At 39.3% G+C, this 22,807-nt stretch overlaps 1 pseudogene; it reads right to left on the bottom strand.

The window, feature by feature from the left end:
- Positions 1–803: 803 nt before the first annotated feature.
- Positions 804–18,114, bottom strand: LOC142439771 (eukaryotic translation initiation factor 3 subunit H pseudogene; annotated as a pseudogene).
- Positions 18,115–22,807: the final 4,693 nt, after the last annotated feature.

Here is a 22,807-nt window from a genome sequence, read left to right as displayed (position 1 = left end):
TATAAATGTCATAAAAGCCCTGATGTTGTAGTGGTTACAAATTTGGCTGATAACAAGGTCATCAAATGCAGGGCTTTCCACTCTCTTAAAGAGTAAGAGTCCCATAAATACATGGGGACAGTTATACCTTGTCCAATATAGTCACTTTTATTGGGAATCGACACAATAGCATTAAGAATATAAACACCATAGTTTGTTTTTTTCAAAGGCAATTATCAAAACTCCTTCAAGCAATATAAATCCAATCTAAGAAAATAGTCTAACTATATCTAAATAGTAGACAGAAACATGCCTAAAGAATTGTTAGGTGTAGCAGGTCTTCTCTGACCCATAGCGACAGTGTACACAGCAGAAAGAAACACTGTGCAGTCCTTTGCCATCCTCACGACTGTTTCCATGCCTGCGCCCAGTGATGTAGTCACCATGCCAATCCATCTCATCGAGGGCCTTCCTCTTCTCCTCTAACTCTTCACTTTGCCAAACATGATGTCCTTCTCCAGGGACGGGTCTCTCCTGACAATTAGTCCAAAATATGTAAGACAGGTCTTCCCATCTTTGTGTCTATGGAGAAATCCGATATTACTTCTTCCAGTGCAGATTGGTTTGTCCTTTTAGTAGTCCATGGCACTTTCTTTTTTATTTTCTATTAAAACATGCTTTAATTTTATTTTTTGGCTTGAAAGAGACATTACAGCCAAAGCAAGCAATGGCCTTAGACAAGTCTTCTGTACTTTTCAATCCAACAGTTGCCCCAGCTGCACTCAAGACTCCATGTTAACTCCGGTTTGGAGAGCTTCCTTTTCTTAGTTGCTATATTCTTGTAGAGCCTGGGCCATGAAGAGTTGCCTAGGTTTTGGGCAGTGAACGCCTTAATATTCTGGCAGTAAGTGTTAATCTGGCCTGCAATGAGCAGCGAGTCCATCCTGGCGGGGGCCTGGGGGGCTTGAAGAGTTTGGACAAGTCCTCCTCGGGAAGCGGTGGCTCTCCTCGGCTCTGACGCTGCATATTCTCCTGCTGGCGCCGCTGCTGGTACTGATGCTTCTGCTGCTGCTGCTTGATAGTGTTCCTCATGTACGTGTTGTATTTAACTCTATCTTGGTTCATTTCATCCACTCTGTCCATCAGCAACTGTAGATTCTTCCCCAAATGGTTGCTGCTCACAAGGCTGAGCAATTCGTGTTTATCTGCAACCGCTGACTTCTTCTCAAGTTCCCACATCAGAACATTGATCAGATGTGAATTTTTTATTATGATCGGCACTTCTTCAAACATGTGCTCAAAGGTGATCGTTGCCTTTTTCCATGCTTCAGGAGAAAAATCCTTTTCTTTACAAACTTCCATCAGTTTAAGAGTCAGTCTGTATGCCCTCAGCGAAAGAGATCCTTGGGCAGTTTTTATGGGATCGTAAATGAGCACCACGGACTCCTCGATGGCGTGCTGGTAACTGAACAGCGAGTCCAGGAGCGCCCGCGTGACGAACGAGCCATAGAACGTGGACTGGTACCAACCCACGTGGAGGTGATCAATGTTCACGTGGCGAAGGCTCCGCATTATCTCCCTCTGATACTGGACTTCATCAAAATCGGCATCATCCTCCGTGTGCCGGGGAAAAGGAAAGCAGTTGGAGATTTCAAGCCGATCTTCGACAACCAGTCCCAGAAGCACTCTTTGGACAACTTCAGGTCCTCGTCCTTCTTGATAATGCTTGATTATTTTTAATACACAGGCCATCGATTTACACTTGTTTCACGGCCGAGGCTGGGGAGCCGCCTTTGCCTTTGCCCTTCCCTGCAGCGCCGGTCGCAGAGGTGGAGGAAGTGGTTGCTGGTCCAGTGCCTTCCTTGCGGACGCCCTCTTTCCAGCCGGGCTTTCAATATTATTCCCCAGCTCTACAAATCCTATGACCTTCCTTATTCAATGTCCAACTTTCACATGCCTATGATGCAATGAAGAATAACACCACTTGGGTCAGGCACCTCTTAATCCTCAAAGTAACATACTTGCTTTTCAATACTATACAGATGTCTGTGCAGCAGACTTACTTAAGCAATGTGTCCGTTGATCTCTTGATTGCTGCTTCCATAAGTACTGATTGTGGATACAAGGAAGAAAAAAATCCTTGATAATTTCAAACTTTGCTTTATTTGTGATGATCTTACCTATTGTTCTAGATATAAGGATTTTGGTCTTCTTTTCATTGTGATGTAGTCCCTACTAAAGGCTATGATCCTTGATCTTCATCAGCAAGTGGTTTGATTCCTCCTCATTCTCAGCAAGCAGGGTTGTGTCATTTGCACACTGCAGGTTTTTAACAAGCCTTCCTCTAGACCTGATGCCACACTCTTCTTCACATAATCTAGCTTCTCTGACTGGAGAGTAGAGGTCTAATATACAGAGTATAAGAATAAATTTTGCCACACAACAATTCAAAGAATAAAAATGAACAAAGGACTGGATTTTCCCCAAAAAACATATTGCAAATGGGCACCACATATATAAAAGATGCTCAAGGTCATTACTCATTCAAAATCACTGACATTGAGTCAGTGTCGATTGATAGTGACCATATAGGACAGAGTAGAACTGCCCCTGTGAATTTCTGTCACTGTAACTCATTGTGAGAGCAGAACAGTAGCCCTGCTGTTCTCCCACAGAGTAGCTGGTGGTTTCAAACTTCCGATTTTCCTAGCTTAATGTGCAACACTACAACACCAGGGCTTCTTCATTAGGTAAAGGAAGATCAAAGCACCCATGGGATGCTTCTCAATACTTACTGGATTGCTCTTGTTATTTGGGGGGGGGGGGCGTTGAGGTGGGTCCGACCCATCGTGAAGGAAACACAGCCTGGTCCTGGGCCATCCTCCCAAGAGAAGGAAACACTGCACAAGAGACAGTAAACAGTGACTGGGCTGGGACATCCTCGCACATGTTCCTATGCTTGGCCAACTATTGAAGCTGCTATGTCAATCTATTTTGATAAGGGCGATCATATTTTTTTCTGTTCCTCAACTTTTTGAAGCATAATTTCCTTCTCCGGGGACTAGTCTCTTCTAACCAGGTGTCCAAAATATGCTTGCCTCTAAGGAGCACTCTGGCTGGCAATCTTTCTTCCAAGACAGATTTGACAGATTTTCACAGATTTCCAAGAAATCTTGCAGATTCCCCCTTAGCAGTCGACGGTACCTTCAATTTTCTTCTCCAACACCCCATAATTCTTCTTCAGTCTTTCTTATTCAATGTCTAACTTTCACACACATATGAGGCCATGGAAAACGCTAGGGTTTGGGTCAAGTGAAACTTAGTCCTCAAAGCAGCATCCTTACTTTTCAATACCAAAAGGGTCTTAAAAATTATTATCATTAAATAATGATTTTATTATTTATATAATTTAATTTATAAATTAATTTTATATTTATATATTTGTGTGTATTGTTTATTTGTATTATTTAATAATAAGCTGTAATGGGGCTCTTACAGCTTTTATAACAATTAATACATTAATTGTATCGAGGATACTTATACATATGTTGCCATCATCATTCTTTTTTTATGAAGCATTTTATTGGGGGCTAGCACAATTTATCATAATCCATACACATATCCATTGTGTTGAGCACATTTGTACATTTGTTTCCATCATCATTCTCAAAACATTTTCTTTCTACTTGAGCTCTTGTATCAGCTCTGCATTTTCCCCCTCCCTCTACCCTCCCTCCCACACGAACCCTTGATAATTAATAAATTATTATTATTTTTCCATGTCTTACACTGTCTGATGTCGCCCTTAACCCACTTTTCTGTTGTCCTTTACCTAGGGAGGGGGTTATATGTAGATCATTGTGATTAGTTCCCCTTTTCTCCCCCACCTTACCCTTACCCTCCTGGTATCTGCATTCTCGTTATTGGTCCTGAGGAGTTTACCTGTCCTGGATTTCCTGTGTTTCCAGTTTCTATCTGTACCAGTGTACATCCTCTGGTCTAGCCAAATTTGTAAGGTAGAATTGGGATCATAATAGTGGGGGCGGAGGGTTGGGAAGCATTTAGGAACCAGAGGAAAGTTGTATGTTTCATCATTGCTATACTGCACCCTGACTGGTTCTTCTCCCTGTGACTCTTCTGTAAGGGGATGTCCAGATGTCTACAGATGGTTTTGGGTCTCCACTTTGCACTCCCTCTCATTCACAGTGATAAATATTTTTTGTTCTTTGATGCCTGATACCTGATCCCTTCGACACCTCTTGATCACACAGGCTTGTGTGCTTCCTCTATGTGGGCTTTGTTGCTTCTGAGCTAGATGATTGCTTGTTTATCTTCAAGTCTTTCAAACCCCAGATGCTATATTTTTTGATAGCTAGACATCATAAGCTTTCTTCACCACATTCACTTATGCATCCGCATTGTCTTCAGCAATCATAATCAGGGGTATATAACTGAGAGTACTTACGGAAACCCAAATGAAGGCTGAGCATGATAGTGGGACAAGAGGAAAGTGAAAGGAAATAGAGGAAGGAACTGGGAGGCAAAGAGCATTTATAGAGGTCCAAATGTAGCCATGTATATATGTATATATATTTATATATAATGATGGGGAAATAGATCTATGTGTGTATATTTATAGTTTAGTATCAAGGTAGCAGGTGGACATTGGGCCTTTACTCAAGTACTCCCTCAATGCACAACACTTTTCCATCAAACTGGCATTCCTTGATGCTCACTTTCCCAACACGATCACTCAGAAAGGCATTATGAAGGAAATTTACCCAATGCAATGTGTCTCTTGATGTCTTGTTGTGCCTCCCATGATCATTAATTGTGGATACAAGGAAGATAAAAATCATTGATAACTTCTACCTCTTCTCTATTTATCAAGATGGTACCTATCAATCTAGTTGTCAGGGTTTTGATCTTCTTTGCATTGAGTTGTAACCTACAGAAGACAGCAATCGTTGATCTTCCAGAGCAAGTGCTTCAAGTACACCTCACTTTAAGTAAGCAAGGCTGTGTCTTCTTTGGGGCTAATGATTTCAGTTCAGCCTAACTTCCTCCATAATCACCATAAAGGCTTTCTATTATGTTGTCTCCTGAGCTGGAATGTTGACTAATCCTTTTTGGTAAAGTGAAAATGTTTTCTTTTTTTAATTAATAAATATTTTTATTGGGGCTCATACAGCTCTCATCATAATCCATGCATACATCAATTGAGCAAAGCACCCTTATACATTCATTGCACTTGTCGTTCTCATAATTCACAATATGTTTTCTTTACACCTTCTATGGATACTTTCTGCATCATTCAATGTTTTGCCCATAGAATTTTTCATTATTGTAACTCTTTGCTTGAGTTTTTAGAGTTCTTTCAGTTTAAGATATTTGTGCTGAGTGTATTTTTCCTTTTTTTGCTTTCTGGCATTAGGTCCTTGCACATTTCATTATAATATTTTATTTTGTCTTCTCTAGTTGCCCTTATAAATTTTCTGCTAAACTCTTGAACTTCATAGTTTCTTCCATTTGCCTTAACTACTTGAAAATTAAGAGCATGTTTCAGTCTCTTCTGACATCCACTCTCGTTTTTCCTGTTTAAAATCCTTTTACTTTCTTCATGCCTGATTTTCTTGATGTCATCCCACAGCTCAGTAGGACTCCTGTCATTAATGTTTAATGCACCACATGTGTTCTTGAAATGTTTTTTTTAATTTGTGTGGGATATACTCAAGATTATGTTTCCACTCTTGTGGATTCTTAATTCTTTTTTCAATTTAAATTTGGACTTACCAATGAACAGTGAATGATCTGTTTGCAGTAAGCCCCTGGCTAGGTTTCAGCTACTGATATTGAGCTTCTCCATTGTGTCCTCCCACAAATGTAGCCAGGTTTATTTGTGTGTGTTGCATCTGGAAAAGGCCACATGAATTTGTGTTATTGAAAAAAGGCATTTGCTATGAATTGGTCATGTGAGACAGCTTTGCTTCTTTCACCAAGATCATATTTTTCACCTATTGGATCTTCCTTTTTGTTTCCACTTTTGCGTTCCAATTGCCAGTAATTATCAATGTGTCTTGAGTGCATGTTAGATCAATTCCAGACTGAAGGTATTGGTAAAATTCCTCATTTTTCAAACCCGAGCTCTTGTGGCTAGTGCACAAATGTAAGTACAGTTGTACTGATTTGCTTTCCTTATATGCAGCATGCTACTTTGAGGTAGGTCTTGAAATTCCCTTTTAGATAATGAATGAAAAGCCATTCCTCTTGATTGTATCATTCCCAGGAATACCAGTCCATTTCAGCTCACTACTACCTAAAATATGTATTTTCATGCATTTATTTCATTTTTATTGACTTCCAATTTTTCTAGACTCATACTTTGTACATCCCGTGTTCTAATTATTAATTGATGGCGTCGCTGCTTCTTTTCGTTTTCATCATGCCTCCTCAGCAACTCACGTTCCTGAAGACTGGACTCCACATGCTTTGGTCCACATGTCTTTGTGGTTGACTTTGCTTTGAGGATGGATGCCTGGGGAGGAAGGAAAAAATGGGAAGTTGATAACATGGCTCAAGGAGAAAGAAAATGTTCTGAAAAGGATGATGGCAGCGTATGTACAAAAGTGCTTGACACAATGGAGGTATGGATTGTTATAAGAGCCCCCCAATAAAATGATTTAAAAGTAATTAATTAACTCTTTTAAAAAGATGACTTGGTTATTATTACTATGCTGTCTCTGTAGGTAACAAAGTCAGAATGTTTTCCCTAAGAACAAGTTCTCTACACTCAAACTTATGGATTTTTAAACAGTGATAGAATACATTTCTATTTGTTAAAGTTTTCCACTGTAATTTTGTGTTATATTTATATCATAACAGAATTAAGTAATGTAGACAACGATGATTTAGGGCTTTTATTTTCATACCATAGACTAAATACGTTATTTCCTCTGAATGGTTTACTCAGTGTATTGTTTGCTTTGGGAGATTTCATCTAGAATGCTATCCCGCTTTTATCTCTTTCAACAAGATCTATTTGGCAAGTCTGTGAGAAGTTGCCTTATGAAACATGGCAGCGATCTAGCTCAGAATATTTATTGAATTATTAATGAATGGATGATTTCTAGATGGATAAATAATTGAATAAATTCTGTCTGGCTTCATTCACATAAAACCATAAAAAATGAAAATATAACTACTACAGAATATTTTGTTCAGATATACTTTTGAACTTCCACTTCAAAAAATATTTGGATCTTTCTTTATTCTGAAAGGAAATTATGCAAATCATGCTTAATCACTCTGTAAAACTGTTCTGAATGAAGTGTTTCCAGTTATTCACAATTAGTTTGATAGCTAAGGTTATTAAACCAGTTTTCATGGTTATTCTATCTTTCTTGTTTATTCACTCATTGGTAATTTTGAGGTTTTCATAGTAATTATAGGGGAGGAAAACTGTGAATCATACATTGGAATACACTGAGATAAAATAATCTTTCACTGCTGTCCATATTTACTTCAAAACCAGGCATACAAATAAAACCTCTATGGAAAATTAATCTGTTTCATCTAAGGCTTCAAGAAATAACTATCTCAGAAAATTTTCAGGCAGCGCATCAAATGAGCAAATAGTGCTTTATTGATTCTTCTTATACCAGTTTTACCACTAGTTACCTGGCAGTTGTCAGCTGTGTTGGTGTTGGTGTTGGTGTATGTGTTCGTCTTGTACTAGAAGCAGTGGCACCAGGGTATGTCCCTTCCTGGCAAAGGCATCTGTGGTGGACAAGTTTCAGAAGAACTCCTAGACTAAGACATACTCGGATTCACAGTCAACACACTCAGAGAAAAGGTTCCTAGCTGCAGAGGCGAATGAACCCAAGGCGGGCAGGTCAGATGGCAAACTGCTGAAGACTCTCAGGAGAGCATTCCATATGGCAGGTCATGTCCAAAGAACCAGAGTTCAAACTAGAGCATAGATGCAGGATCCAGACCTAGCAAAACTCAAGTAAAAATGTTCCACACACACAAACGCAGGGCACACACCTGAGATATTTTTCTTTAAAGTTATTCCACCAGAGCTATGATGACCCTCCACTTTACTATACATGATGTCTTTTCCTGGGAATGCTCTCCCCTAACAACGCGTCTAAACTGTGTAAAATGTAGTCTCACCAACCTTGCCTCTGAGGAGCATTTTGGCTATGCTTCTTCCAATAGAGATCATCAGGTGTTTTGTTTTGTTTCTTTTAGCAGTACATGTTAACATTCAATATTCTTCTCCAGCATCATCATCCAAATGCATCAGTTCTTCTTCAATCTTCCTTTTTCATTATCCAACTTTCACATGCCTATGAGGCAATTGAAAATGCCATGGCTTGAGTGAGGCACCATTCTGTCCTCACAGTAGCATCCTTGTTTTCCATAGTCTACAGAGGTCTTATGCAACACATTCACCTAGTGCAACACATCTTTTGATCTCTTGACTATTGCTTTGATTTTGTATAAAAGCAAAACAAAATTCCTGACAATTTCAACCTTTTCTCCATTTATTGTGCTATTATTTATTGGTCCAGTTGTGAAGATTTTTTTTTAAATTTTTCTTTACATCAAGTTGTAATCCATACTTAAGGCTGCAATTCTTCAATATTGTTAACAAGTGACTCAAATCTTCTTTGCTTACAGTAAGCAAGGTTGTTCCATCTGCATATCTTAGTTTGTAAATAAGTCTTCCTCAAATCATGATGCCATATTCGTCTTCATATAAGCCAGCTTTTTCTCATGATTTTTTTTGCTTCTAGATTGGATAAGTATGATGAGAGGATACAACAATAATACCTACCTTTACTGTATTTAAGACATGAAATATCCCCTTTTTCTATTCACACAACCGCCTCTTGATTCATGTACAAGTTCCAAATTAGCACCATGAAGTATTATGGAATCCCCATTCTTTCTAAGATTGTTCATAGTTCTTTTTGATACACACAGTCAATAAAACACAAGTGAACATCGTTCTGGTATTTTCTATTTTCAGCCAAGATCCATCTGACAGCAGCAATGGTATCCCTGTTCCATGTCCTCTTCTGAATCTGGTGTAAATCTCGGGCAACTCCCTGTCCATGTGCTGCTGCAACCATTGTTAAGGTGGTTACACTGTGGCAAATCACAATATAAGGGACAAGTAGATGTTGAGTGCCCAACTGAATTGAGAATCTGGGCCCAACTGAATTGACACTCCGACCTTTATCACAGGTGTTAGTAGTCTTGACTGCTAGTGGCACTATGGTTGAGAGAATTAACCTAGCCAATCCTGCGCTTTCCAACAAGTGTTCCTATGATTGAAACCATTTTTATCAGCCATTATGTTCTCTTTGAAGATCCTTCTCAATTTTATGGAACCTGTACTTTACCCAGTGTTATGTCCATCTCCAGTGACTTTTCCTTCCATTGACATGGCAAAGACTCATTATATTTGCTGGTTGAGAAAATTCTGGCTGTGCTTTTTTCAAACATGGATGCATACACTGTTCCTAAAGGCCATGATAAAGTTGATATGTTTTTCCAATACCACAATTCAAATGTGTTAATTATCCTTCACACTTCTTTATTCATTGTCCAATTTCCTCATGTATAGGAAGTGATTGAGAAATACTGTGGTTGGGTTACATGCACATTAGTCCTAAAAGAAGCAACTATGCTTTTCAACACTTTAAATGTGTCTTGTGAAAATATTTACTCATTGAAAATTTGTTTAATTTTTTGACAACTGCTTCCATAGGTGTTAGTTGTGGATCCAAGTAAAATGGAATTCTTGCCATGTTCACGTGCTTCTCCATTTATCATGATGTAAACTCTTGTTCCCTCGGGAGGATTTTTATCTATTGTATGCTGAGTTGCAATAAAAACTGAAGGCTGTGTCTTTGGTCTTCATCAACCAGTACTTCTCATCTTGTGTTTTTTTTTTTAATTTTCAGAAAGCAAAGAGTTTCCACCAGCACGTCTTCATATAATGAGCCTCTCTCCAGCCTGCAGCGCTAGCTCTTCTTCTAGGTCAGGTTCTGGATTTCGTGTTCCCTCCGCGGTGCCTAACAACATCAATCAAATGATGAGGGTGAAGTAATAGAACCCTAACAAAGACCTTTCCTGATTCAAAGCCATTCAGTATCTTCTCGTACAACGAACTCCATGCTTGTAATCAGGCTCCGGAATAGCAAATTAAGTAGTCTTTAACTCTTTGCTTTCACAACTTTAACCACAGTCTGTTGTAATCTACAGTGTTGAATGCCTTTGTATAGTTAATCAAGTGGAATTCAATTCTTTTACTTCATCATTGTCTTCGATTTAATTCAGCATCTGTATATTGTAGACCAAGTTTCAGAGCCTCTTTTGACATCCAGTTTTGTCCCACTTTCCTGTCTATCTTTTGAATGACCTTTGCTGTTGTCATTCATAATGGTGTTCATATAACACCTCAATTTGTTGGATCTTTCCTCATCAGGGTTCAAACCTATTTTTCAAACCTGTTTTTGAGATAATCTCTAAATTCAGGTGAAATGTGCTCAAGGTTGTATTTTGACTTTCATACACGTGCTTTAATTTTCTTCAGCTTCAATTAGAAGTGGGATATGAATAGTTAATGGACTGCTCTTCAGTTGATCCCTAGGCTTGTTCTGACTGATGAAAATAAGTTTCTATATTGTCTCTTCCAACAAATGTAGCTCATGGGTTTCTTGTGTATTCCGTCTCTTCCGTATTGAAGTCTATGTGTATTGTTATCTTTTATGTTATTAAAAAGGGTTAGTTACAATGAGGAAGCCATTGGTTTAGCAAAATCCTATCCTGTCATCTCCTGCATAGTTTCAATCACCAGGGCCACCTTTTACACCTACTAGTCTTTATTTTGGGAGCCCTGGTGGCATAGTGGTTGCCTGTTAGGCAGCTAAAAGCAAGATCAGCAGTTCAACATTACCAGCCGCTCCCCGGGAGAACGATGGGACTTTGCCTGTTAAAGTTTCAGAAACCCACAGAGACAGTTCTCCTTTTTTCATAGAGGGTCTCTAAGAGTCAGTGCCCTCTCCATGGGATTGAGTGAATCCTGGCTTTTTGTTTCCAAAATTTAGATTCCAATCACCAGCAATTACTAATGCATATTGATTACATGTTTGGTCAATTTCAAACTGAAGAAGTTGGTATAAGTTCTCAATTTTTATCTTTGGCTTTAGTTCTTAGCATGTATATTTGAGTAATAGTTGTATTACCTGTCTTTCATGTAGACATGTGGCTATTACCCTTTCACTGATAGCACTGTACTTTAGGAAAGCTCTTTACCTGTTCTATGGAGAATTAACACCATTCCTCTTCCATTTTTCTTTCCCAGCGTAGTAGAAATCATGTTTGCTCAATTCAAAATGGCCTATATAAGTCCATTAAATTTCAGTGTAAAAATTTCTAATATATTGATATTTATAAATTTTATTTCATGACTGAAGACTTCCAATTAAAAAAGATGCATACTTTTTGCATTCTACAGTTGCTATTATCATTGGGTGATGGGAGTTCTTTCAGATTTTGTGACAGCAGCAAATGAAGGTCCTAAAAATGTTGTTTTGTCCATGTCATTTCAGTTGGCTCCACTTTCAGTAGACAGCCTTCCCCCAAATGTAACTTGAGAGCATTCCACCCTGAAAGGCTCATCTTCTGACTATACAGCAGACAACGTTCCACTGCTTTCTCAGGTTATCAATGGCTAAGTTAGCAGACGTGAACAACAGTTTCCTTCTTTCAAGTCTGTCCTTCATCTGACAACACCTGCTGAAAACTGCCCCCTTAGGAGAATGTGGTGGTTTTTGAGATACTGAGGACACAGCTTCCAACTGCACAGACACAATACCCCACCACAGTGCAACAAACTGAGCAGTGCTGGCTGAGCAACAGAGCAGTATGCAAATCCTTACTGACAGACAGGTGGGGACTGAGCATGAGCTACAGCATCTGGAAGTCAAACCCAGCTCTCCAATATGTAAGCTCAGAATTCCACTACTTCACCAAAACTGCCCCAGGATTTTCCATTGGATTTGGAGAAAATGTCCATTGGAAAGTTAACCACCAGAGACTTCTCACAATTATTGCCTTTTAAAAAATAAGTGGAAGAAAGCTGAGGCTTCCTACTCCCTTACAGAGTATTGAAAACCCACAGTTTTGCCCTATCCTGTAGGACTACTTTGTGTAGAATTTGAATCAATGGCAGTGTGAATTTTTTAAAGTAAGATAGTGATTGAGAAGTAAAAATTGATTTAATCATTTAAAAACCACTTAGGAACTTTATAATTAATACTTGTAACAAGTATTTTAATGAAACTAACAGATCAGTAATTGGTTAGTCACTTGGTTATTTGCTCAAAATGGACTAATTTTTCTTCTTCTTATATAGCAAAGGACAAAATGGTAATGAGCATTTTTAAGTGTGACTCACCCTAAATGATTAAATAAATTCTTAAGTCCATCTGGATTCTTCATCTGATCATTTTATAAAAGTAAATCCAAAGCCCAGAAGAATGAAAGAAAAATAAGCCTTTTAGTACATGAGGGTAAATTTGCTAAGTAGATTTGAACCTCAAAAGTAGTTATTATTTAAAGTTACTTTATTGATAAAAATGAGTGGAAGTTGAAAGTTATGAATATGATTCATATTTCAGTCGTATATTTTGCTAGGTTATAATGTTCTATCAAAGGATCACAGTACATCTTTCACTGAGGTTTGGTCTTGCTAAATGCCATCATGCCCATTCCAATCCACAGCGACTCTATGTAAACAGAAGGGAGTACTGCCCTGAGCTGTGCCATTCCCACATCTGTTCCTGTGCTGGAGCCCAATGGTACAGCCATTGTATCGATCCACCTCTTTGAGGTCTTGTCTCTTGGTATTGCCCCTCTGCTTTTCCAGGAATGGTAACCTTCTTCAGGGACTGGTCTCCTAACAACATGTAAGATGAAGTTCCTAGACCCTGGCCTTTAAGCACCCGGGCCTTACTTCTACCCAAACAGATTTGTTTGTCCTTTGAGCAGCCCACGGTACTTTCAATAGACGGCTCCAGCACCACATTTCATATGTATAGATTCATCTTCAGTCTGCCTTATTCAATGTTCAACTTTCACATACACTTGAGCCAATTAAAATACCAAGGCTTGTGTCAGACACACTCTAATCCTCAAAGTAACATTCTTGCTTTTCAACACTGTAAACAGTCTTGTGTATCAGTTTCACCCAGTTCAAAGTCTTGTTTGATTTCTTGCCTGCTGCTTCCATGAGCACTGACTGTGGCTTCAAACAAGGCAAAATCCTTGTCAATTTATATTTTCCCCTTTTATCATTATGTTACCTATTAGTTCAGTTGTGAAGATTTTGGGTTTTATTGGGGTAGACCAATCTTAATTTACCCAAGGAAGCGGCCACTGTAAATGTAGTGATGCCAGTCAATGACATATCCATGTAAGATTTGTAAATATAGATTAAATTAAAGTCTACCTTAAGTCCATATGTAGCACATGATCCTAAATAATTATGGAAAAGTTTCTAATGTCTAACCTGTTAGGGGTTTCTACTAAATGTTTTCTATGAAAGTTTTCCATCTTAACAGAAATGCTTGGAAAACATAGTTTTAAAGATAATTTTGTATCTACTCTCATGAATTATAACATATCAAATTAATTACACTTGTGATTTACAGAAATAAATATACATATTAAGTAATACATAGATATACATGTTTGGTTGATGTTCTATTTTATTCCCCTTCCTAATCATATCATTTGACCTTTTTGTCAGAGTCAGCAGCTTCTATGTTTTCCACCTGAGTTTTATACTTTTATATATCCATCTAGTATATTCCAGCAGAATTGAGATTCCTTCTGTTTACTCATTGCTGTTTTCTCACACCTACATGCAATGCATGAAACAGATAAGTTATATTTTTCTATAATGCATACATAATTATATAGGAGTATTTAACCTTGTAGTGAAGTTTAAAAATCCTTTCAGAAGATTGTAGAACTAGAAGCATACAGTTGAACAGATTGAACGTCAACACACATGTATAATCCCACTCAAATCAATACAAACTACTACAGTTTCATCACAAAAGATTTTATCTTACCTCTACTTTAAATGATGACTGCTCGGACTTCTAAAACCAGGTGTTATTATTGCATACTTTTATGATTAATATGAATTAACTCACACAGAATTATTGTTTGGGGTTCTGTCTCATCTCCTTGGCATTATAGTTGTGACATCCATCTGTTTTCAGGAAGACCTGCAATGGATGTATAAGAGGAAAGCAGACTGTTATGATAGGCAAGCAGGCCATTCAGATCAAGTGGAGCTTTAAGAAACAAGCCCACATACAGGGTTGCTCAGGTTACAACAAAGATACCACTGAAGTTCAGCGAGAAAAAGATGGTCTTTTCAATAAAAGGCACTGGCTCAGTTGATTTTCTCTAAGTAAAATAATCGCAACAATCTTTTGTAGTAAATTCCAGATTGATTTTAGATGAAACTGTAAAAGGTTCCGGAAGATTTCATGAACAATCTCACTGACTTTGTAAAATGCTTTAAACCTGCTAGCCACATGCTTTAAAGAATATTTAATACAAAGTGAAAAAGACAGCATAGAACATTCAGTGGGAGGAGAAATTAACTGAGAAAACATTCCTATAAAACAAATGTTGACCCTGAAGCCTCCCGGAAAAGGGGGTGGGGAATAGAAACCAAATAAATTGAAAAATAAGTAAAAAGGTGTGTACTTTTAAAAATCATTTCATATTTGAATGGTCAAAAAGAGAAATTTGGCCAGTCCACACAGCAACATTTGTTTTATGTTATTAGTGGTTATAAAAATGGAAAGCACAGTATTCTAGTTGACATCGAGTGGACAGACTCACTACAAGAAGAACAGTGGTAGAGGCCTAGGCCAGCTTTCTGACCTTTGATCTGTTTGAGTCAATTGATGTAGTTGCCCTGGTGATCCAGCTCACTGAGGGTGTCCCTTGCCTTGGTTACCCCTTTTTACCATAAGTAAATCTCAAACACCTAATATGGAGTGGTCAAAATCAAACAGATAGCCCATGTTTCTTGATGGTGCTGTGGAGCGACAGCATGGGTCTGCGTTGCGCTGGCTGTCCACTCTATGACGTTCACGGAGTTGTGCGCTTGCAATATGTCCCCTTGTTTTTTTAAGTTTTAACTTTATTGGGGGCTCTTACAGCTCCCATACACATGTCCATTGTGTCAAACACATAGGTACATCTGTTGTCATCATCTTTTTCAAAATATTTCTTTCTACTTGAACCCTTGGTATCAGCTCCTCAGTTTTTCCCTCCCTCCTCTTCTTTCCCTCCCCCATGTCCCCTTGATAATTTATATATTATTCTTTTTTTTCATGGTTTACACCGAACACTGTCTCCTTTCACCCACTCTTCTGCTGTCTTTCTCCCTGAGAGGGGGGGGGGCGTACATCAATTATTGTGATTGGTTCTCCCGTAATCCCCCCCTCTTCCTTTCCCTTCCCCTCCTAGTATTGATGGTTTATCTGTTCTGGATTCCCTGTGTTGTGAGCTCTTATCTGTACCAGTGTACATGTTCTGCTCTAGCCAGATTTGTAAGACAGAATTGGGGTCATGATAGAGGAAGCATTAAAGAACTAGAGGAAGGTTGTGTGTTTCATCAGTGCTATACTGCACCCTGACTGGCTCGTCAATTCCTTGTGGCCCTTCTGACAGGGGATGTCCACTTGACTACTGATGGGCTTTGGGTCTCCACTCTGCCTTCCTGCTTATTCCCATTGAAATAATGTTTGTCTGTTTTGTTTTGGGTCTTTGTTGCTGGATACCCGATCACATTGAAACTTTATAATCACAGGCTGGTGTACTTCTTTCATGTGGGCTTTGTTGCTTCTCAGCTAGATGGCTGAGTACTTGTCTCCAAGCGTTTAAGACCCCAGATGCTATATCTTTTGATAGCCGGTCCCCATCAGCTTTCTTCTCTATATTTGTTTATGCACCCATTTTGTCTGTAGACATTGTGTCAGGGAAGTTGAATGTCAGAGTGCCATGTTAGTAGAACAAACTGTTCTTGCATTCAGGGAGTACTTGAGTGTAGGCCCAATGTCTATCTGCTGCCTTAATACTTTATAAATATATGTACATAGATTTATTCCCCTGTCATTATAGCTAAGTATATTTGCATATATACATGCATGTGTTTAGACCTCTATAAACGTCCTTTGCCTCCCAGTTCTTTCCTCTATTTCCTTTTACTTTCCTCCTGTCCCAGTATCATGTTTGGCCTTCATTCAGGTTTTGGTAATTCCTCTAGGCTACATTGCCCTTGATAGAACCCCACCAAGCATCCAATGCCCTCCTTGCCTTCAATTTTAGATCACTTATTCTTCCCTTGTCCCTGGGTTCATTGGCACCCCATTTCTTTCCCCCCATCTTTCCCTCACCTATGTCCCCCCGGAATCATTGGTCCCATCGTTCTCCCTTCTGGATTGTTCATCCCATCTATCTCATCCAGATAGACACGCATAGACAATAATATGTGCAAAAACAAAGCAAAGCAAAGCATAACAAAAAGGAAGACAAACAATAAATCAACAACAGCTAATACAACAAAACCAAAAAAGCAAGCAAATAAGCAAGCAAAAAAGACAACAGCAAAAACTGAAAAGCCCTCAAACAGATCCAGCTCTGTTCCCTTTTTGTAGGAATTTTCATGCAAAGAATTATATCTCGCCCCAAAAAAGCTAGAGGCCTGGCTCCTACAGGTGTGAATGTACCCTTGCTTAGGGAAACAGAGTCATTCTCTGAAGATGCTCTAGTGAAGATGTGCAGGAAGTGAGTGGATTCTTGTCCTAATCGCTTCTGAGACGTAGCTTCTGAGAAGATATGGACAAATCGTTTCCTAGAGGAAGATGTCAGGATGTGTGGACCTGTCTACCAGCCATCACACCTGGACTTTCCAAAGCTAAAAAGGGGGGTGGACTCTGCCCCTAGAACTGAGAAAGCAGAGGCTCCAAAGACCCCTGGACGTGGACTTCCAGTTTTTAGAACTCTGAGAAAATAAATGCCTCGTCATTAAAGATACACACTTTGTGGTATTTGCTTCTGGCAGATCTAGGAGACTGTGGAAATTTTATTCTCTGTAAGTGTTCATGCTATTTTAAAAGGTACAACCTATATAGATTTCTGTATCTCTTTCATTGGCATTTATTTCAGAATCAATATAAAAGTGGTTGACATTCTGTGATGGGGTCCCAGCTGTACAATTTCCATAGCCAAGATGTGGTGTGAAGGAGGAGAGCTATAGGCAAGGCTTCAACTAAACTCAAAAATACCTTAAATTCCCAAGCCTTCTAGCTTGCCAAATGACTGTCTTCTCAGGTTCTAAAACTAATAAATCTCTTTATTCTGAAACACGGGCAGTAAGTCTTTAAGAAATTGAACAAGAGCTCCCCTTCTGTTTTTGTTTGTTTGTATGGAGACATTTAATTTAATTTATTTAATTTTAAATGTTATTATTTTATGAACTGTGCATTGATTCAGGGGTTATCCTTCAGACCATTAACTCTTCATTCAGCACATAGAACCTCTCATGAACCTCCTCCTCTCCTTTGCCGCCCCTCCCTCCTGCCCGGATTTCTTCTTGTGGTCCTCCACCCTCCCTTGCCTTCAACCGGTAAAGGACAACCTCCGAATTGAACGCTCACAAAAAGAGAAAAGAGCTCAGTGAATGTATCCAATGTGTTTGCTTCTGTAGGGAATGATCTGAGGGCATCGATTACTCATTGAACAGCATCGGTTTTTTATTTGACAGAAGCATCAAGTCTCCCCTTTAAGAGGGGTTCTGTATTAAACAGGAGGAAGCCAGCTCACTCCAGCAGACTGGGATTTGGCGACGCAGCACTTCTGCAGCATGGGGCCAGCCGCAGCATGCTGTGAACATATTCCTAGCAGCCTCCTGAAAGTCCCCGGGCTGCTGGGCCAGCAGCTGCTCGCTACCAATGTAGCTCCTGTTATTACAGAGCAATCTTTTTTCAGTTCTCCATACAATCTTTTTATAGCACGGGCTTCCATTGCCACCGGGGCTTGCCGCCAGTAAGAGACTGATTGAGCAAGGAGCTACTAAACATAAATAGCATCAAGTTAAGTGGACACAATCCACATGTGGATATCAGTAAAGCAGGGATGCTACAACCTACGTATCTGTAAATCCAAGGCCGACATACCAGAACTATGTGAATGGATCAGAGAATTTATGTCAAACACATTAACAATAAACAAAATGATCTTAAAAACAAGGCATCTTAATCTCAAAGCAGGCTGGGTCACATGCTTGCTGTATCAATGAACAGTATTTCAATGGTCTATGATAGCTTTCTTGGAGAGATTATATTTAGCAAATACATTCAAAAAGTTCCTGGGGAAAAAGGTCCATTGTATTTTCATTCCATTTTCCTGTGAACTTGCTAAAGCTGCTTTGAATTAGACTAAGATGATATAATGATTGTAGTCATGGAGGGTTCATAGGCACAGATTCCAAAAAGCACTGATGTACATTGAACTTAAGCAAGTCATATACATAAAATCATGATAATGCCTCTTCCTCGCCCATTATTTCAAATGTATTCAGACAGCACAAGCAATTCAGCATGTGAAAGTCCTTAATGTCCTTCTAAATGACAAGAGGACAGGTGTTATTATGTAGCTTTAATAAGGCTGTCTCCTATTCCTTTGGATAAATATCTATATTTATATTTTGAGGACAATTTAAATAACCAACCTATAAAATTAACTACATTTTAACTTTTAAAAACAATAAAGCTTAGGGGTATTTTTTGTTGTTGTTGTTATTTTGTTTTTTGCTATTAATTGTGTGTGTGTGTGTGTTTGAGTACAGTTTGTCCTTTGCATTCCTCAGGTCAAACGGTCATGTTTGAGCAGCTTCACCTGCATAAACACTTTTTTTGTATTGTCTGTATATCAGAATCTGGACAATATTTCAATTCTATCATCTCACAAGTGTGCTTTTAAAATATTCTCTTTTAAAATATGCCCATCTGTTTCCCTCCCCCGGCATATTTCCTTTACTCCAGATGTTAATTGCTAACCCACACGTAAGACCCCAAATTCTTGTTCACTTTCTACAGCCCTGCATACATACTCCCAAGCTTTCCAGAATGTTCTACATGAAACTGGCATTTTTACACCGAGCCGCTAGGGTCATGTTCAGCCTCTTGCTCACACACAGAGAGAAATAAGGGTGTGTGGTAGTGCGGTGCGGGGGTGGTGGTGGTGGTGGTGGTGGTGGTGGTGGTGGTGGTGGTGGTGAAGCAAGAGTATAATTCGTTTCTTTTCCCAAAATGGATATCCATTCCAGACCTGCGTGTGCCTACGTCCTCCACACCGAAGCTGCTTGTGCATGAAAGACAGACTTGGAGATGTAATTTAATTTTTTAATTAAACCTTCATTTCTATTTAATTGCACACTACACCTTCTTCGGTGCTGCAAAATAATGAGAAGGAAGCAATTTCCAACGTGCTGCAAGCTCTCGCACAGCGAGAAAGCCGAGCTAGTTTCCATAGAAACTGGCATACCACCCTCTATTTATCCCAAATAAATGACATATCAAAAGTGCAGTTATAATATCGGGGGATTCTATTTCTCCTAACACAATCGAAATCTACAGATGCCTCTGCTACAAAAGATAAGCTTTCAAAAATGGAGCCCAGGGCTTCAGAGTGCCGCTCTGCGGTGCCCTTGACTTCCCCAGCCTTCTAGAATGCCCTTGGGTGAGAAAGTAAACCAGAAGGATTTATTTTCATGATGATAGCTATTTTACACTGCAAACGGGATTCGTTTGCTCCCACCCCACCCCCACCCCCAAGATGCCAATCAAATGCCAAATTACCTCATCTAATAGATGCGGCTGCTGGATACCGTCGACAGGATTATTGATTTAGAAACCCAACATCTGCCGCATGCGAACCTGACCTATTAAGCTAAACAAAGGCAGTGAGGCTCAGCTGGACTCTCTGTCCATCTCCATCATGCTTTCAACTTAATGTGATCCGTCCCATTCAGGAATGGTGCAGAGTCGAGCGTCTGGGGTGATTATCAATTAGCTGAGTCCAATACCTGTACTCTCTCACACACGCACACAACGCGCAATGCGCCTATCTCGTGTGTGCATGCGCTCACCTGTGTCCACAGCCCTGCCCGGGTGAAGATCAGAAAAAAAGGTGCTTGAGAGAAAGAGAAAGTATACCTTCCGTTGTAAAGCCACTCAGAATGCAACGGTTAGGACAAATGAAGGATATATTTCAAGACAGATTCAAGACCTACTCGTTTATCACTTTCTCATAAAACACGATTTTTTATAGCCCAAAAGTACTGGTACATCGATCCATGAACTCATTTAAAATATGCTTAAAGATGCGCCTCGCATAGGTGTCTGGCAGCGCTGCGGGTTACGCACTTGCTTGCTAACTAAAATGGCAACCGTGGGACTTCAACCAGTTTCTCATGGAAGAAAGGTGGGTGTAAGAGCACTGTCTCAAGGCCTCTGGGGCAGTTCTACTCGGCCCCATGATGTTGCTATGATTCCGGAGCCATAGTTACTATGTGTTGCTATGGGCTTGAAGACAACAAATTTGGATTGTGTGTGTGTGTGTGTGTTCTTTTCAGTTTTAGAGCATTCTATTCATTCTTGTCCTCATCCTTTTAAGACCCCATTTCCTCCCAAACTCTCCTACCATACCTCCAAGGAACCATTAATCCAGTTGACTATCTCTATAGAGTTAACGTGTTTTGTTTTGTTTAATTTTTTTATAAACCGGCATGAATAACTCTGTTGAGATTGTTTATGATCAGTAATCACATACCACCCCACCCCCCAAAGGCTATATTTTTAAAACCCAATTCCAGTGCACAGAGACCTGACCTTATGTGGGCTTCCAATGCTGTCATGGTTACAGGAGCCACAGAGCAGTTGCTTTCTCTCTGGACCAGCTTGTGGGTTTGAACCAACCCTCTTGAAGTGAGCAGTGTTGATAGTGCCACCAGAGAATAAAACCACATTCACTGCCAGTAAGTTGATGCCCCTCATCGTGATCCTATAGAATAGGGTAGATGGGCTCTAAGTGCATTTCTGAGACTATGGATCTTTATGGGAACAGAAGGCCTCAGATTTCTCTCTCAGAGTAGCTGGTGATTTTGAACTGCTGACCTTGTGGATAGCAGCCCAACCTGTAACCACTATGCCACCAGAGCTCCTCCAACCGTGCCACCAGGGCTCCGCATTTTAGTCATTGGAAAGTTATAGTTATTAACTCACAGACACCACACACACACTTGGATAGCCATTCTTATCAGCTATATCAGAGGCTAATGGCCTGTAGACTCTCGAGATCAGGATCCATCTCAGCCCAGGCCTACTTGGACCCTGAAACCATGCTCCCAGCCTGTGCCAGACCTTCGTTCAACCCACTAGGGGATGTCTGCAAATCTGGTCTTCATGCATGTCGGCAGACTGATGAGCAGAATCATTTCCCCAATGGGACGCTGCTCCTTTGTAGTTTTTCGACATTCATTCTTTTCTCTTTCTGATCCTTATTGCAATTGTCACAGCAATAAAAAAGAAGATCAGGTAAAATGTAATAATTAATTTTGAGATTCTTTAAAAGAAAATCATTCATAGTCATAACTATGTAGGACACACAGCTTAAAAACAAATGGACATTCCACACCCAAGTCGAAAATGGGCCTATTTAAACTCATAGTTAGCATGCTCTCTCACTAGGACACAGAAAAATATCATCTATAGGTGAATTCATATTAAATATTATTATATTACTAAAATCATGGGCTTAAATGTAATTAAATAGAAATAAATAAATCAAAATACAAACCAAACCCATGACTTTGGAGCTGATACCAGCTCACAGCAAACTTGTAGGAGAGACCAGAACTGCTCCCCAGGGATGTGAAGGCTATCGTCCAGGACAAGTAGACCATCGCCACTCTCTTTGGGGAGCATCTGTTGGGTTTGAACAAGTGAAATTTTACTGAGCAGCAATATGCTTCGTCATGCCAACACCTAGTCTCTATAGTTAAATCAAGCTGATTTATAATTTACTAAAAAAAGTGTCTTAGTGTAATACCTGCATTGAGAAAAAAATTGAATGAACCTCTCTCTTGGTAATAATGGTGTGCTGTTCAAATTCATCAAATTTTAATGACACTAGATAGAAAACCCTGGGGATTAACAATACTTTTCAAAATCAACATTACCTTTGAGATGCCTATTTTTCATAAGTTTAAAAGTTAATCATACAAACAGGATCACAAAAGGCTTATTTAATTGACACAAAGCTGAAGCTTTGGGTGGTCAAAGAAAGTTTAGACTTAGTTCTTGCTTATGCAAGTAGCTTGTTTTACTTGGGCAAGCTCTTTTACTTCTCAACAGTAGCTGCTGCACACCTCGTTATAATTCAATATTAATTCAATTTAATGCTGTTCGTCATAGCAGGTGCAGTTCTTCCACATATTCCCACTGATTCTAATGACGAGAGACCTTGCATATGACCTTTTCAATTCTGTCTGCATGATTAACTTTAAAACTCATTAACAAATATACATACAGAAGGTAAAATTTGGGTTGGTTTTTGCAATATGTTCATGCCCAGAATTTTATATCTATTTCCATTAAATCCGACGTATTTAAATAGCATGGTCAGATGTCAAAAACTAAAGGAGATTGCACTCCTG

This window comes from Tenrec ecaudatus, chromosome 2 (assembly GCF_050624435.1).
Source record: "Tenrec ecaudatus isolate mTenEca1 chromosome 2, mTenEca1.hap1, whole genome shotgun sequence".
NCBI lineage: Eukaryota > Metazoa > Chordata > Mammalia > Afrosoricida > Tenrecidae > Tenrec > Tenrec ecaudatus.
This window is presented reverse-complemented; position numbering and strand designations above follow the sequence as displayed.